At 38.3% G+C, this 16,874-nt stretch overlaps 1 protein-coding gene across 1 annotated transcript in view; it reads left to right on the top strand.

Moving 5' to 3' along the window:
- The first annotated feature begins 5,705 nt into the window (after positions 1-5,705).
- cald1a (caldesmon 1a) overlaps positions 5,706-16,874 on the top strand; it is a 48,520-nt gene continuing 37,351 nt past the window's right edge. Inside the window, exon 1 of the mRNA XM_027151362.2 lies at positions 5,706-5,843. The gene's annotated coding sequence lies outside the window, so the exon portion shown is untranslated. The remainder of the gene's footprint in view (positions 5,844-16,874) is intronic.

Genomic DNA, 16,874 nt, shown 5'->3' with positions numbered 1-16,874 from the left:
ATCCATTTTGATGAATGTGTTTATGTATAACATGTGCCTAGTGATGATGAAATACAGGCCAAAAAGGATCACGAGGCCTGTTACATGTTAAGAGACCAACCCCAGAGACCAGCTCAGCCAGGATACTGCTGAATGTTTAGTTTTACAGGAGAGTTTGCAGTGCATTATACATAACCGATTATAATAAATCATTTTCCATAATGGTGGAATTAAATTAGCCATTGAGTGGCTGGTAGGGACAAGTTCAGGGTTCTAGCTATCTCATGTATGCAGTTGCAAACTCCAAGTTTCCACACCAGAGTGTAACGTTTCAGGACATCGAGTTTTATTCCATCCTCAAAGGCCAGCCTTGCAGAAATGAAAAAAAAAAAACATGTGGCACTGAACTATCTTTTACTGCCAGCTCTCATTTTAGCTTCTCTGTTAGAAAATTGTACATATGAGTGTCTGGACTGCTTAATTCAAATGTAGATTATAAACAGACAACTGTTACAAACATCTGATTTACAAACAGCTCATTTTTATTGTTATTAAATCTACTTTAAAGTATATATATATATATATATATATATATATATATATATATATATATATATATATATATAAATTTTTTCTTTCATCTAATACTTTTGACTTTTGCAACTTGATATAATTAGTCATATAGAATTATCTATAATTAATATAAATAAATATGTGCAAAGTCATAAGTAGACTTTTATGCATAAGTTGCATCAATTCCAAACAAAAATCAAACTCATCAGATGAGACAAAACGGCAATCATTGTAATCTGTCTGCTGCATTGTATACGTTGTCTTTATCACAGCAGTTGGTGTTAACTAGTTATTAGTATTTAATTAGTTTGTATAGTTATTATCATGCTAGCTAGCATCTGAGAGTTGCTAGTTAGCTAATGTTTTCTTGTTTTTCCTGGTTTCTTTTGGAATGGGGTCTTAGTGTACTATTAGACTCTCTCTTTACTTTTATTAAATTCACTCTTTAAATGAATACAAGTGTTTGTATATTCTTACTCTTAAACAAAGAATCTTGATTCTCCTAAAAACCCCGACTATAGTATACAATCAGACATCACATGGAGGAGGGCAACACAGGGTACAGGTTCACTAAAACTGGACAAGTTGAAGGTTTGAAGTTATTGTAGGCTTACAGTTAGGGCAAAACAGTCTGGCCATTCTCCTCTGACCTCCTCCATCATCAAAGTTATGAACTGCCGTTCACCGGATGTTTGTACTTCGAGAACCATTCGGTGTAATCTGTAGAGGCTGTTGTGCATGAAAATGGCAGGAGATCAACAGTTGATGAAATACTAATCTGGCACCAACTATAATGCAATGCACAAAGTCACTGTAATAACTATTTCTCCTTTTCTGATGTTTCATCTGAACATTATTCAAAGCATTTCTTTGTAATAAATTTACAGTCACTTCTAGAATTATTTTTTCCATTTTGGCCACTAATGAGAGCTGACCTGTTACTACTTGCTCCTCATTTCTAACTGTGTAACACTAGTAACAAGAAAAGAATGTGCGAGGACATATTCTCCCTTACATTTTCTCAGTATGTTTACTCAGGCCTGTTGAGAAACGCTGATGAATGCAGGCAATTGAATCATCCTGAGAATCTAATTGCACTTGCACATACAAGGCAACATTGTTTAAAATTACCTACCCTCACAAAGTACATTCATGAAAAATCGACTGGCCAAAATTAAAATCAGGCCATGTGCTATGGAGTAAGAGAAAAGATGCTGGCACGCTGCAGTCTTCCTTGTTTTCTACTGGGCTTCTGAAGTGTTCATAGCACCGAAAGTCTATTTTCAACAAGGTCAGACATAGACACAGACTGCTGAGACTTTTTTGTTACAGTGCCATTCCTAGAACAAAATCTATTCTGATGCTTACTTCATTTCCTTCCTAATATGTCCAAAAATCCATATTAACCACTGGACACAAATGAGATCATACCTAGAATGCATTTTTATAAACATAAGCTTACTGCTGAGATAAATATGTGAAGTCACTGTGGTAAATATAGACTAGGTTTAATCTCTTAGATCAAAACGCTAAAACACCTGGCAGTATTTGGTGATTTACCAAATGATTGACAAGAGGAAAGGTATTTCACTGCTTGCTGTTTATATTCTGTGGGAAAATGTCATCAAATTTCATCAAAGGCAAACAAATTTTTATTCCCCATGGTGGTGATTGTTAGATCTATTTGCAAAAATTTGAATATTGGGTGATCGTTCTTTCTTTTTCATACAGCTATGATACACACACACACACACACACACACACACACACACACAAACAACAAAAAAACAGAAAGAGTTCATTTGATACACTCAAACTTTCTTCACTCAATTGTCTGTCATCTGCAGTGACAGCCAGATTGAGCGATTCAGTTTTTTTACTGATATGTGTCATATTGTCTACAAGCTGAGAACAGTTCTCCGTATGCCAGGCACAAATAACCCATAAATACCAGCAATCTTCTAAGAACACGATGTACAATCTTCATAAAATATTACTCACACAATGTTTTTGGTCATGCAACATTCAGCATTCCTACAACATGCAGCAACATCCTCAGAATGTTTAGTCAGTGTTACATAAAAATAATTCATAACACATTACTAGAACCACTTACGGAAGGTTTACTACAAAAAAAAAAGGAAAAATTCAGAAAACTTATAAACTAAAGTCTAATCTAAAGTTAGTTACATGATGTTTATTATAGTTGAATCAACCAGATCACATCCTGCCAAGCCATTCTTGTAAATTATAGCTTAGGAACTGTGCAAAATGAACGTTATTATATCATTATTATTTTTATTTAGTCCCAGAGGAAATTAGTATTTTTTTTTAGGTTTATTCTACTTAGGGTATCATATAGGCCTTTAATGGTACAGGTTGGTGGGTAGTTTTGGCACATTGTCCTTATTGTAAATCCATTTTGAAAAGGAGTAAAGTTTCTTTCACTCCTCGGTATATATTAGGCTTGTGTTTAAGTGTTTAAACAGACCGCCTCCCTGTATTTTGCTTTGACTATGATCTACACAGACATGGCTTAGTTTTCAAAAAACGGTTTTATGAAGGATCACCAAAAAAGGGAAGTCTGCAAGCCAGTCTGACTGCTTCCTCCATTTCCATACAAAAAAGTTGTACTTGTATTTGAACATATTTTTTTCTTTTTTTAGTACCAGCTTGACAGATTGTTCCTTTAATTGTTCTGAAAAAATCCTGCCCTGTTTTATTTTGCTGATATTTTAAAGCCAGTGAGCGGTCAGTGAGCAGATTTGAACTGTTCTGTAACAGTTCTGTAAATAGTGCTGTGCAATTCACAAGTGATTCTGTTGTTTGTTTGTGTCAGGTGAATCCCTTTACAGGAGTTACGCCGCGTCTGGGGGTGAGGGCGAAACATGAACGGGAACGAGAAACCAGGGGTAACTGAAAGAACAATATTTTACGAAAACAAGTGTACAAGCGGGGGTATGTCTTCAGGAGCCGACAAGGCCAAAATAACAAACAAAACAGCTATTTATTGCAACCTTTAACATCCCTACTAAACAAAAGAAAAAGAAAATACAAATCACTTCCCTATCTCCCTAAGAATAAACACAATCAAGAAAAGGTACAAACAAAATGGCATCAGTCTCCCTACCTCCCCAAGAATACCTTGCACAACTATATACAGATTAGCAAACAATTCCAAACAAGGGCAATCTAGAATCAAAGTCAAAAGAACAGGAAGGAGTCAGTATTAACAGAGAATGCTAAGAATATAAATACACAGAACAATTCACAAAACTAGTTAGCAGAAAGCAAGTAACCACAGCAAATGAGCAGAGCAAAAAAAAAAAAAATCAGGAAGTGGTGGTGGAGGCTTTTATAGGCCAAAGGGAGTCAGCTGACCAGCAGGGCGTGGCACCAGGTAAACCTCAGGAACCAATCCATAACACCTCCCCATAACAGAAAACAAAATAGAAAAGGACATAACACAGGCTTTACCTAATTCAAATATTTTTGACTTATATTTCATTCATAATTGAATTTTGTCACTTGTTATAAGATATGTTGGGTTCTGGGAAATGCACTTATGCTGTAAAAAGAAAAAAAGAAACACAGACGTGGTTATTATGATATTAATCTTCAATGGTGTGCAAGATTTATTTTGTATACGGTCTGAGATGAGATTAATTTCTTTTACCAGCACGTTGGTCTACATATTTTTACTTTGTGTCTTCTTCTTTATGCAACTCACTTTTGGGGTCATCAGAGCAGGTCATTAATTTGGTCATTAATCTGGCAAATTTTGATTTGGCAAAGGTTTTACACTGGATGACGTTCTTTCTGTTGTTATCCAGGTTTGAGAGTGAGAGTGCACTGACGTCTGCAGACCCCAAAAGACAATCTACTCGCTAGATTCACTGTCAACCACATTTGTCCACTGTCTGTAAAACTATTTACATTTCCTACTTGCCAATTATCATCCTGCTCATAGTAGTGCCACCTAAAGAGATCAGCAGTGCTTTAGTCCTTTCAGCTTATTAACTGAGTCATTGTCAATTCAAGTAATGTCAAGAAGCTTTTATTGTCATTTTAAACATATATAGCTGGTACAGTACACAGTGAAATGAGACAACTTTTCTCTAGGACCAGGGTGCTACATAGAACAAAGACAGTACTTAGTAAGTTAGTCCTAGATACATAAAGTACATCTGTGCAAACTGATGTAAACAGTGCAGGACAAGACAAACAAGACAGACAAGACAATGCAGAACAAAAGACAGTGCAAACAAAAAAATTACAGACAAAAAACAAGACAGTAAACAAAAGCAGCACTGACCAGTGTAATTACTGTAATCAATGTTGCATGTGCAGAAATACTGAAATGAACATATTAGTATTATAGCAGCAGTCACATGAGGTATTGTAAAGTAATTGTGCAAAACAGCAATCGACTGAAATGTGAGACAGCATGTGCAAAGAGCAAAAACAGTGTGTAAAACAGCATGTAAACAGTTTGATATGATTGTGCTGTAGACATGGATATAAAATGTAAGAGTGTGCATTTGGTGTGGGTCATTTGCAGTCCATACAGTTGTGTGTGTGTGTGTGTGTGTGTGTGTGTGTGTGTGTGTGTGTGTGTGTGTGTGTGTGTGTGTGTGTGTGTGTGTGTGTGTGTGTGTGTGTGTGCGTACTGCATACTGCACCTATAGTATACAGGTGACTGAGCATGCAGTTTGAGTATACACACACACACACACACTAACACACACACACACACACACACACACTCACACTAACACACACACACTGAGTATACACTGAGTATACACACAGTGTGTGTGTGTGTGTGTGTGTGTGTGTGTGTGTGTGTGTGTGTGTGTGTGTGTGTGTGTGTGTGTGTGAACTGCATACTGCACCTATAGTATACAGTTCAGGTGACTGAGCATGCAGTTTGAGTACACACACACACACACACACACACACACACACTGAGTATACACTGAGTATACACTCAGTGTGTGTGTGTGTGTGTGTGTGTGTGTGTGTGTGTGTGTGCATACTGTATGCACCTACAGTATACAGTCACCTGAGCATGCAGTTTCATTCAGAAGTCGTATTGTGGGCGTGTCTTATTTCAGACACGTTGTAAACGCTCTCTGAGGCTGTTACATGTCTAAAGGGCGGAGCTTAATGAGAGCACGCGCATCTCTTACAGAAGACTGTCGTGTTCTGAGGAGTGAGCAGCCTAAGTGGGAACCTCGTGCGCTCTGTTTTCTAGACAAAAGCTCAGCCAGATTTGCACTCAGTGGCAGGTAAGTTATGGAGCATCCAGTTAGTGCGTTTTTTAGTCTTGACGCACCGTGTAAAAGTTCTTCCTGAAGTTTTGTTGTGTGTATTTGTAGCGTGCGCGTGCGCTTTGCTGCACTGCCAGGGATGCTGTCTGCTTTTCTGTTTATTTGCTGATGTTGTTTTCTTTATACTTCAGTTAAAGCATGTTGAAGTATTCAGGTGCATTCATTGCATTCCTCCAATGACCTCTTCGTGTTTATTGTGCCGGCAGAAGTGTAAAGATTGGTTACAGAACTCAAGCAAGGGATAAAGAAGATGGAATCCATTTGGAAATAGAAATGTGCCTGAATTTTACATGCACTCATCTGCATTTTTATGCTTTTATGAATTGTAAACGTTTTGCAATTGAATTAGTTGGGCCAAATTGAAATGGTGTGCAAGGTATATATATATATATAAAAGTTAAAGATAATAATAACAAAAATTTAGATGCACAGATTAATAAGATTTTTGGTGACACATTTTAAGTTAAGTTCTTGTAGTTCAGATTCAGAGTGGTACAATTACTCCAGTTGACTGCATGAGGTTCACCAATATCCTCCAACCTCCCAGAAAATGCTGGCAGGAGAGCTGGCATCATATCCAGTGTTTATTACCATCTCAAGCTTAGTGATCCTGAAATAAATCTCTAGATCTCTCTGGATCCATGCTGGCCTTGACCAGTATAAAGAGTTTACTGAACATAAAATTCACATTTTACGCAGTAATTACTCCAGATGCAAACAAAATTTGTGCCACCGATAAGCTCATTTTCTATTTTTATTTTTAGAAAATGTAATTTGTAATATTTTTATTCCTTCTTCCAAACATTGCTTACAAATTCAAAATAAAAGCTTTTTTTTGTACAAATAAATGCATCAGATTTGTACATTTTAGCCTACGATTTTAGTGGCACATTTGACATTAGTGAGATTATCCTTAATCATTTATATATAGACTACATATCAAAATTCCCAGTGCAGTATTAACCTTTATATTTGTGCTGAATAAATAATTTCCATGTCTTTAAACAAATGTCTGTAGTGTTGTATCACTCCCGCAGCCCAGAGTGATTGTGTTTATTTGCTTCCAGCAGGATTCACTGTAGGTATTCATTTAGAGCTCCAAATTAAAGCTTTGCAACATGTTATCCGAACCCAAAGCGACTTCTTCAGCTAAATTTTCTGTCGTGCTTCAGTGAATGGAGTAGTCGTGGTAAGTTTATTTGTTTAATCTGTGCAAGGGGTGCCTAATTTCAGCCAGGCGTGGATAGCTGGAGTTCAGCCTAGTTAGGAGGTATAATTTCCCTGCACCTCATAGTGAGTGCACTTTGAAATGGTGCTACAGTATGAAATGGTACTTTTTTACCACTGATCTTTCTATTGCACCTTTCTCCCTTTTTCTTCCTAACAAATTGGATTTTGGCATAGAATCATGTCCGGTGCATTTATTTATTTAGATATTTTGCACTTATCACACATTGTCATGCATTTGCATTGTATACAGTCCTTCTATGCTACTGCACTTCTGTGTGTTGCATCATGGTCCTGAAGAAACAGCAGTTCATTCCAGTATATGTAAGTTATATAGAGAAATAATAATTAAAAGCCTCTGATCTTTGATCTATGGTCTTCACTTAGCGAGACATTCAGTAGCATCATCTGTGCTGTATATTCTGGCTGGATTCCCCTTCCTTGTTCTCTTCCCAAAATATCTGTGGTGTTCTGTTGCCTGTCACGAACATTCTTGTATTGTTTCATCTGTTTTCTGTTGTGGGGTTGCGGACAGGCCGGGGATGGAGGATTGTTGAGTGGTTTTTGCTTTGCTAAGTGAATTCTCTGAGCTGAATAGAGCGCAGTACAGTAACTGTGGATTTTAAAAGCACTATTGACCATCCCATGGTTCACAAATTCCCAGATGCTTTTGTCAAACCGAGATAAATAAGTTTGTTAACATGATGGCATGAAGTACAGAAGCTGATTTTGGAGCGTTTTTACTATTTGTCCAGAGTGAGACTTCAGGCTTGTGCATAAATGCGGATGTACTATATAGGTAGAAGAGTGGACTCTCGAGAGAGAGAGAATAATTGGCCAAGAAACTAGATCTGATAACAGTGTGGTGTTTGGGGAAAATATGAGGGGAATGCCCTTGCCTTATAAGGAACAGATTGAACCTGGTGACAGACGATTGAAATAGCTTCTGGAATGCACAATTGCACCATTTTCTCTCCTTTTTTTTTAACCCTCCAAAGTTGTCTGTGTCTTTCTCATGCTCTCGTCTTTGCTGTAATGTGAGGGCGTGTGGAGCCCAGAGGAATCTGGCAGTAATTCGGGGATAACGAGGCATTGCCATAGGCCTGGCTGGGGCAGGATGTAGAGAACACTACCCTGTGTTTCCGGAGTCTAGATCTTCAGCTCCAGTCTGAACAACACAACTACTACACACAAACTTGTATAGAACCAAAGTTGCCTGTAGAACTGATAAAGTGACCAAATGTAGGTCTGACACCCACCTATTCATTTATCCTGATCACGAACATATCAAACCGTGCAAAATCTGTGTTTGTTCTGTTTACTTCATTTTTGCTAGAATATCAAAATATGTAATTACTCGATGTGCAGACGACGGTATAATTAGAGAGTTTGTATCAGAAGACTTCTCATTAAACAGCAGAAAAACCCTTTTCTTAATTCTAGGTTATCACACGAAAGTGGAATTGCTTGGCTTTGAAAAGGACACGCATATGTCTGGAAATAACAAGGGCTCAAATGCAAAAGAAAAAGTATGTGAAAGCATATTTTAAAAAAATGGATCCATGTAAACTAACTGAGAAAATGTTTACCTTTGGGCAACCATTGTGAATTTCAACTAGCATTCTGTTACAGTGATTAACGCTCGAGGGACGCAGTCCAGCAACGCTGACCACATCGTGCTCTGCACTAGCCATCCTCTACGTTTAACCCGATACCCTTTACTTTATAAGTGGAATGAGCTAAGTCCTGCATATCCACTTGTGTAACCCAGTGCATTTTTTTCCTGCTTTGAGGTTTTTTTAATGATCTGTTTAACTCTTAACTGGTTATGACGATTGAGAATTGGGGGAAAAGGGAGAATACCAATCTAGAACATTCCTCAATTGTGAGATCAGTGCTGTCTGCAACTTTAGCTCGTGTTTATTTAGGTCCCTGCAAATATCCAATAAGTGCCTTGGAGATGTTTTGATTGTAATATACTGTATAAATCTGAAATTCCTCATTTCGCTATCCCATTTTCAACCAGGCCTTCAGTGGAAAGCTTTTTTTTTTTTTTTTTTTTAAACTGGTAATTTGATGTTGTGGTCTGTTGTTCTTCAGCGTGGTTGCAGGTTTCAGCAGAAAAGTGGGATTCTGGAACAGAAATGGTGAGTTGGATAGAGACTGTGTAGCTCCTAAGCAGGCAGACTTGAAGTAAGCCAGAACTGCTGATATTCAAGGATTTCTTTGGATGATGGATAATGCTGACGGATGAGTCCTTTTCGCTCCGATGCCCGAGGGTGCAGCCATGTTAGATTTAGAAATAAATCCTTTCCGTAGAGGGCACATGGTTAGAGCTGTAGTTTTAATGTGTCTACAGTCTTTATCGTTATGTGTACAGTGGTATCTTTTACAGCACACATTTAAAATAACACTAACTTTTTATTGGCTTTTCATGAACTTTAGATTGCAGTTGAATCTGTTGTCATTTTGTTAAGGTTTTATAAAAAAATTGCTCCAATTCCGATCACTTTGATGTAGGTTATTATCCAGCAATGTCAAGTTCTTAAAAATGTTGTATTGATAAAGTGCTGCTTTTGAACTGGTCTCTAGACCTCTCTTCATCTGATAAAATACTTACAGGAAATGTCTGAGCGAGTTCGTTTTGGTCTCTCTTCCAGATTCTTCCCAATGGGGACTTCTGCTATTCGGGCTCTAACTAAACAAACATCTAATCAAGGCATGGATAACATGCCCTGCTGAAATGACATTTATGGTCCCCATTTAGTGACTGGGATTTGAGCAATGATAAGGATGTATATAGACCTGCCATTTTGAAAGGAACACAAGAACCACTGCCCTTTCATGAGATTATCCAATGACCTGATCATGTGAAAGCCGCACAATGCATAAAATCATGCAGATCCAGGACATGAGCTTCTGTTAATGTTCACACCAACCACATCAGAAGGAGGAACAATGTGATCTCGGTGACTTTTTGAGCGAGGCATGAGTAAACGAGGCCGGTTTGAGTAATTCTGAACTGCCGATCTCCGGGGATTTGCACTCGTAGCGTTCTCTAGAGTTTACACAGAATGGTATGACAAACAAAAACATCCAGTGAGCAGAATATTTTGTAGGCGGAAATGCCTTGTTGATGAGAGAGGTCAGAGGAGAATGGCCAGACTGGCTTAAACTGACAGGAAGCCTACAGTAACTCTACCACTCTTTACAACCATGGAGAGGAGAAAAGCAACTTAGTACATGCTGAATCTTGAGTCAGATGGGCTACAACAGAGACACCACTTCGGGTTCTTCTCCTGTGAGCCATAAACAGGAGGCTAAGGCTGCAGTGAGCACAGGTTCGCTAAAACTGGAAGAAAACCACTTTACTTCTTGATGTTTGATCTGATTATTAAACTGAAGCTCTTAACCTGTATTTGCATGATTTTATGCATTGCACTGCAGTATGACTGGCTGATTTAGATAATTATATGAACGAATAGAGATAATGTTTAATGTTCCTAATAAAATGGCCGTTTAGAGTATATAACGGGTATGTATACGAGTTGGCTCACGGTGCATGTTGTGCCGCATGGTGCCAAGACGTTGAACCATGGGTGTATCATGTGACTGGAGTTCATGTCTCCAGTGATGTGAATCACAAGGACTGGAGTCTGATCCTCTTGCTCTACATGGCGGGTTAAATATGTCTGGACACCTATATGTAAGCTGTAACTACTTTTCAGTCCTCTGAGGACACAATAATCCTGGCAGTTTGTATTAGTTTATCAAGAATCATGGCAGTGCTGTAATTCATCACTTTGCATTTCGCTGCACGGTATCAGACAGCTGGCACAGATTCAGTGGCAGAAACAGGTTCCCTGTGAGTGGCGTTTAATTAAGAACACTCTTCTGGGAGAGAGGCTGGCATCTGAGAGCCTCTTACCTCATACGAAACGTGTTAGAAACGGCTCTGTTCCAATCACTCTAGCTGTTATTAAACAATGCATGTCTGGCTTTCTTAAAGAGGATATTATTAGCTCTCGGCTGCCGTTCAGTTACAGGGTGACTCAGTCAGTGGGCCTACTACGTGTCCCAGACATGACCAGTGAGATGCATTCAGTGAGCTATCGCGGGTATTTTTGTGCTACTTATATCGTCAGTCAGCAAAGATATTCATAGTGGGCATGAATCAGCTTCTTAGCTGTTCTTAAGCTGACAGAATGGGGATAATCACACCGTCAGTCCTTACAGTAGGTTATAAGATTACATCACAGGGGTGTAGACGAGAGAGCCGTGTTAACAGCTAAGCAGAGGGCACAATGGCGCATGGGCACAGGGTCACATGGTCTCTCTCTGTTTATCCTGGGGTTAGTGGAGAAAACATACTGAAGACTGGGGAGTTCACGCTTATTGTGGGCATGTTCTGATTATTGAAACAAGCTGCACATGCATGTGATTTGCAAGAGAGAAAAAGATGCCCCAGACATGCAGTGTGTGTGAAAGATGGGGCTCATTACGTGTCGATTTAATGAATATAGCAGTGCCATGGAGAACAATGAACTCTTTTTACAGTAACGGCTACTGTGTTTGTGTGTTTGAGAGAGCATGTAAATGCAAAGCTTCTCAAGACTATGACAGACATCTGAGAGACCACCTCGGATAATAATAGCCTTCCGTTATTTCAGGTTCAACTTAATGATCAGTAATAGCATCCCAGCTGCACAGACCTGCCTGAAATATAACACTCATTCAAGCTCTCAGTCGGGACACACACGCACACACGCAGCAGTTTGTGCCTAAGTGTATTTATGTGGCACAGGTGGATAGCTGGAAATGAGAGAGTTTTTATAGTGCAAGGGTGTCAGAGTTCACAATACTGCAGAGTCTACCTCATTTAAAGCATTTAAGCCAGATCATCACCAAGGGATCAATGTTGTGTGTGAGAAGAGAGAAATCATTCATCCCTGTATCCGGCATCGTCAACTGGCAAAGAACCAGCAAAGTATTTTTTGGATCTAACTGAAAACCCGTTGTAGCAAAAATTATCGACGTATGAAATATTGGCTGTAGTATTATGGTGATTAAGTCATCTGTTTCTTTATGTTGTGGCCAATTGCATACATTATGTCAGTCATTTACCTGATTTACACATTAAGAAAGGAAAGATTTTTTTTATTGTTTTATTTTATTTTTTTTAAATTACTGGTCTGATTAGTGTTGAAAAAAATGTTGTTTGTTAGCTCCTATTAAAAAAATACAATAAAGGAAATTGAATGTTAAAAAACAAACGGACAGAGACGTATGTCTTTATATACATCAAGTTCAAACCAGACGTTCAGAGACAAAACTTAGCGGCATGAAGGAACTACAGAACAAATTATACGTAACCATTTCACGTGATCTTATTTATAGAACAAATGAACAAATAATTTATGATTAAGCAATTAAATGTAACTGTTGTCACCATTCAGTTACGTCAGTAGCTTATCTGGGCATTTTTAATAGAAATAATAACTAGATTTGTAAAGCTTTTGTGACAAACTTGGATGCTGGCTTTGACGAGGCAAGTATTTGCAAAGGCCGGTGCTTTTTGGAGGCGAGTGGACATAAGGGTCAGTGTTAGTTTTGGAGGCAAGTGGACATAAAACTTGTGAAATCTAGTGGAGCTCTAGGGTGCCAAAACATTTGAGGCAAGTGGAGACGAGCATGTGACATTATCAGAATACCCACGAGGCAGTTCCCCTTATTGTGCTGAGTGTTTTGATATGTCCATGTTGTAAAAAGTTTTTTGATTTTGCATATTTTGGGGGCGGGGCTGCGGGACAACCGAAAGGCCAGTCGGTACACCAATTTAAAACTTGTACCGGTTCTCGGATCGCTTAGAAAACTTCAGACCAGGGTCTACAACATATATCCGAATTTTGTGCATGTGGCTCGAAAACTCTAAGAGGAGTTACTCTTGATAAATTTAAGAATAAAAAAAAAAACCTTATAACGGCTTCTACAAAGCCAACATAATAATAATAATAATAGGCCATTTTATGCAAAGTTTTCTTTAATATTAACATCTTTCATTCAGAGAGTTTAGAGAATATGTAAGAATAAACAGTCAACCAGTTAAACTGATCCTCTGGATGAAAGAAAGCCTATCCTCTAGTTTATTATGAGGACATCACATGAACTTTTAATAAATGCTTTGCCAATATTTTTTATAAGACACCTGTGTAATAATTAAATAATAGTAGCAAGCTTTAAAACAAGCCTAGTCTTGCCAGATCGCTATCAACTGCATGCTTTTTGCAAGTTCCAGTGGGGCAGGATCAGAATTTCATTCCCTATCTTTCATCTACTTCCATATACTTTTTAGAAAAATGACTGAATGTCAAACAGCCCGCAATCGTACAATCTATTCTTTAGCATTCAGTGCTGAAAAGTTGCCTCCTCTGTAGTGTACGTATCGGCTGAAACGGACTGAAATTAACGGTTTTTAACTCCTGTTGCTTATAAAACAGAGCCTATATACCATTGTCTTTATTAGATGCAATAAAACGAGGTACTAATAATGGTAATTACTGTATATCTAGCAGAACACTACAGCAAATGTTTATTACGATAATAATAATAATACCAAGCTGTAATAACAATAAAATATAATTGCATGCTATTATTATATTCTATTTACTCTGCACTCACTTGTACACTAGCAAGTGAGAAAATATCAAATAATAATACTAACAAATAATAATTCAGTACAATTATCATGTACTCAGCTATGGGCTGTACAATCGTTCAAAAAAGCATTTTAATATTGTAATAAAATGTAATTAATTAAAGATTCATCTGAGGATACGTGTTCCTTAATATAAGTGTGTCATACCTGTAGCTATGCGACTAGTTAGGGTGAACATGGAGTAATATATACAAGTTCATAATACAGTAGATGCTGTACATTTTGCTATTGTCAATTCCCATCTAAACTATAAAAAAGAAAGACGTCGCACAAGACAATCTCAAGAGATAACAGTAGCAGTCACTTCATGGCTACAAGAGACAAACCTGGATTGACATCAGTGACTTGTCATTTGCTGGTGTGAGAGCAAGGTCAGTCCATCTGTCAGAGAGACAAAATGAAAGTTCTGGCCTGGCCGGCTCGATGGTCAGGCAATTACATAGAAAAACAATGAAACCCGATATTTCAGTTGACTAAAGTAATCCATCACAGGGCTTTAAAGCACATCCAGTGTCTGGTACAAAGTGTGTCTGTGGGTTTAAAAGAAAGTGAAAAAGGTGCACACAAAACTACAGACAGTAAAGTACAACCATGTGTTAACCCATGCAGATTCAACGAAAATAGAGTTGTGCAAAATGTTGTTTTGTAATTAACCTTTTGCAGCAGTATACTGGTGTTCCTGTCCAGCAGCAGAACGGAAGTCGTCTTTTCAAACGTTTTCAAGCAAAATAAAAGATGAGTTATTTTATCACTGCAAATCTGGTATAAGATTAGTCAGGACACTGTTGGGTTTTGCAACTTTCTAGTTAGCTGCTGGTGAGCAGGACAGTGGGAAGTGTGAGGGTGGGAACAATGGGAATGAGGGATGTGTGAGCCACCTGCTGGGCAACTAAGTCTCCACTCTCCACAACTACAGGTTTTTATAGTAATATAGTGTATACAACTGCCACAATAATATTCCATTTCCCACCAGAAAAGAGTTAACTAACTTATCCATGAAACCACGGGCTAACGTGTCTGCTCATGTTTCATCACAGAACAAAGTAGCGCACTTAAAGGAATGTTCCGTCTGCCCTCTTTCGAATACATGAGCTCACGGTATCAGTGTGATTGACAGTGTGTGTGAGAGAGAGAGATAGAGAGAGTTCACCATCCCTCCCTCACAGTTAGCCCAGCTAATTATCCTCCTTTAGTTTGGCTGTAGCATAGAGTTAGTGCTTTTCTGCCTCACTCAGATTTTTTCAGGCTTAAGTTCAAGCAGTTGTGTATAAAGGCACTACTGAAAACTTTCTCATACACTAATCTCACTCAGTGAACTGGAGGGTAATTTGCATAATCTGAATGATATCCTGAGTAAGACGAGTCTGAATACGAATAACTTACCTGGCATAATTATTGACATTTGAACTTTTGACATCTTTCAACTCTGAAAACAGCCTTACATGATTTAATGACAGATTGATAATAATCTTAATAATAATAAGAATAAGAATAAATTTTGATTAATCTCATCATTCACCTTGATGGACTAAACCAATCGCACCAACATTAATCAGTTTATTTAAAAATAAATGCAGAATACTCCTTAATTGTGTCACACCAAAGGCTCACCAGTGTGTTTTTAATATATCGCATGCCCTAAGACAGACCCGTTGTGAAATAGTATAACTGCAGCGTAGCATTCTGTCCATAGCAACCTCGTTTTGAGTGGCAGCTACATAAACAGACCCACCAACCTGCTGACAATAGCAGTCAATGTAAATAGGAGCAAAAGAAGTGACTACACAAGTGTAATGGGAGGAGCGGAGAGAGAGAGGCACAGGAAAGGGTTCTACACAGGAATGTGTGGTCTGAATATCCTTTGCAGCAGACTCACACGCGCGCACACACACACACACACGCACACACACATTTCCCGCAGAGGATTTGCAAGCATTCCTGAACTTGGGAGAGTTTTATCTGCATTGTATACATTCCTCTATGACATGATTGATGTGAGACACGTTAGCTTTGTTTGTTTTACACTAAAGGGTATAAACTGGAGTACATCTTTTGTGGTCCATGCTTCAAAGTACAAGGACACTTAGAAGCATCTCTCTGGCCTCCAACTCACTGCTGCTGTCATCAGTCTGTCTCATCACTGAACAAAGTCATTCCTGACCCACAGATCACTCAGTCTGCTTTGAATGATGGAAATATACGCTGTTCTTCCGTTGACTCTCAAACGAGGAAGCTGCACCCGAGTTTTACTCAGCCAAAGCTCACAAAGTAGCATCACTAGACCATAAGATAAAGACAATAATCTGTTCTTTCTGGATGAAAGAAAGCTGTTAATAAGCATTAAACGGTCTTCAGGTTTAAAATTCACATTGTCAAGATGCCAACATTCTGAATCTAGTTACAATGAATGTTTAAGATTTAAGAATTCTATCTGTTTGAAAACATTCATTTGCATGTGTGATAATCACGAATAAAGCATTCTCTTATAGGAAAATAATCCATGAAGGGGTGATGTGCTGTTATTTTCCAGTAACAGTACATACCAGCCAGTGTTTTATTCCTCTTATACCAAAGCAGTTTGCTAGCAAAGTTAATGTCCATTAGTCACAGTATTCTTTTGTATTCATATACTTAAAATCGAGGGGTCGTTAAACAGGATTCTGTGTCATAGCAGCTATAAACTGTCAGAACCTCAGCAGTGTCTCATTTTTCTGGCTTTTTTGAAGGATGTAAGTGTGTGTAAACAGACGTTTATTTAGGATTTAGCTGCTAGCACGATAAAACGGTCCATTAACTCCATTTATTTGGAGCTTCTACAATTACAGTGAAAACTACTGCCCTTGTCCTTGCTAATTTTCAGTAGTCAGAATGTTAGCATTTGAATCGCAATCATATATTAATCATAATAAAGTGCCCTCCACACTTCTTTTACATGCTCCATATGGGACGTGACAACTTTTCACTCTGTGTGATCTCAGATGAGATCCTAAATCACTTCCCAGTTCTGTCTGTCTCTCTCAGCATGCTCCAGGGCCATTTATGCATGG

The sequence above is a fragment of the Tachysurus fulvidraco genome, chromosome 19, assembly GCF_022655615.1.
Source record: "Tachysurus fulvidraco isolate hzauxx_2018 chromosome 19, HZAU_PFXX_2.0, whole genome shotgun sequence".
Lineage (NCBI taxonomy): Eukaryota > Metazoa > Chordata > Actinopteri > Siluriformes > Bagridae > Tachysurus > Tachysurus fulvidraco.
The sequence above is the reverse complement of the archived record's forward strand: the minus strand, read 5'-3'. Positions and strand labels throughout refer to the sequence as shown.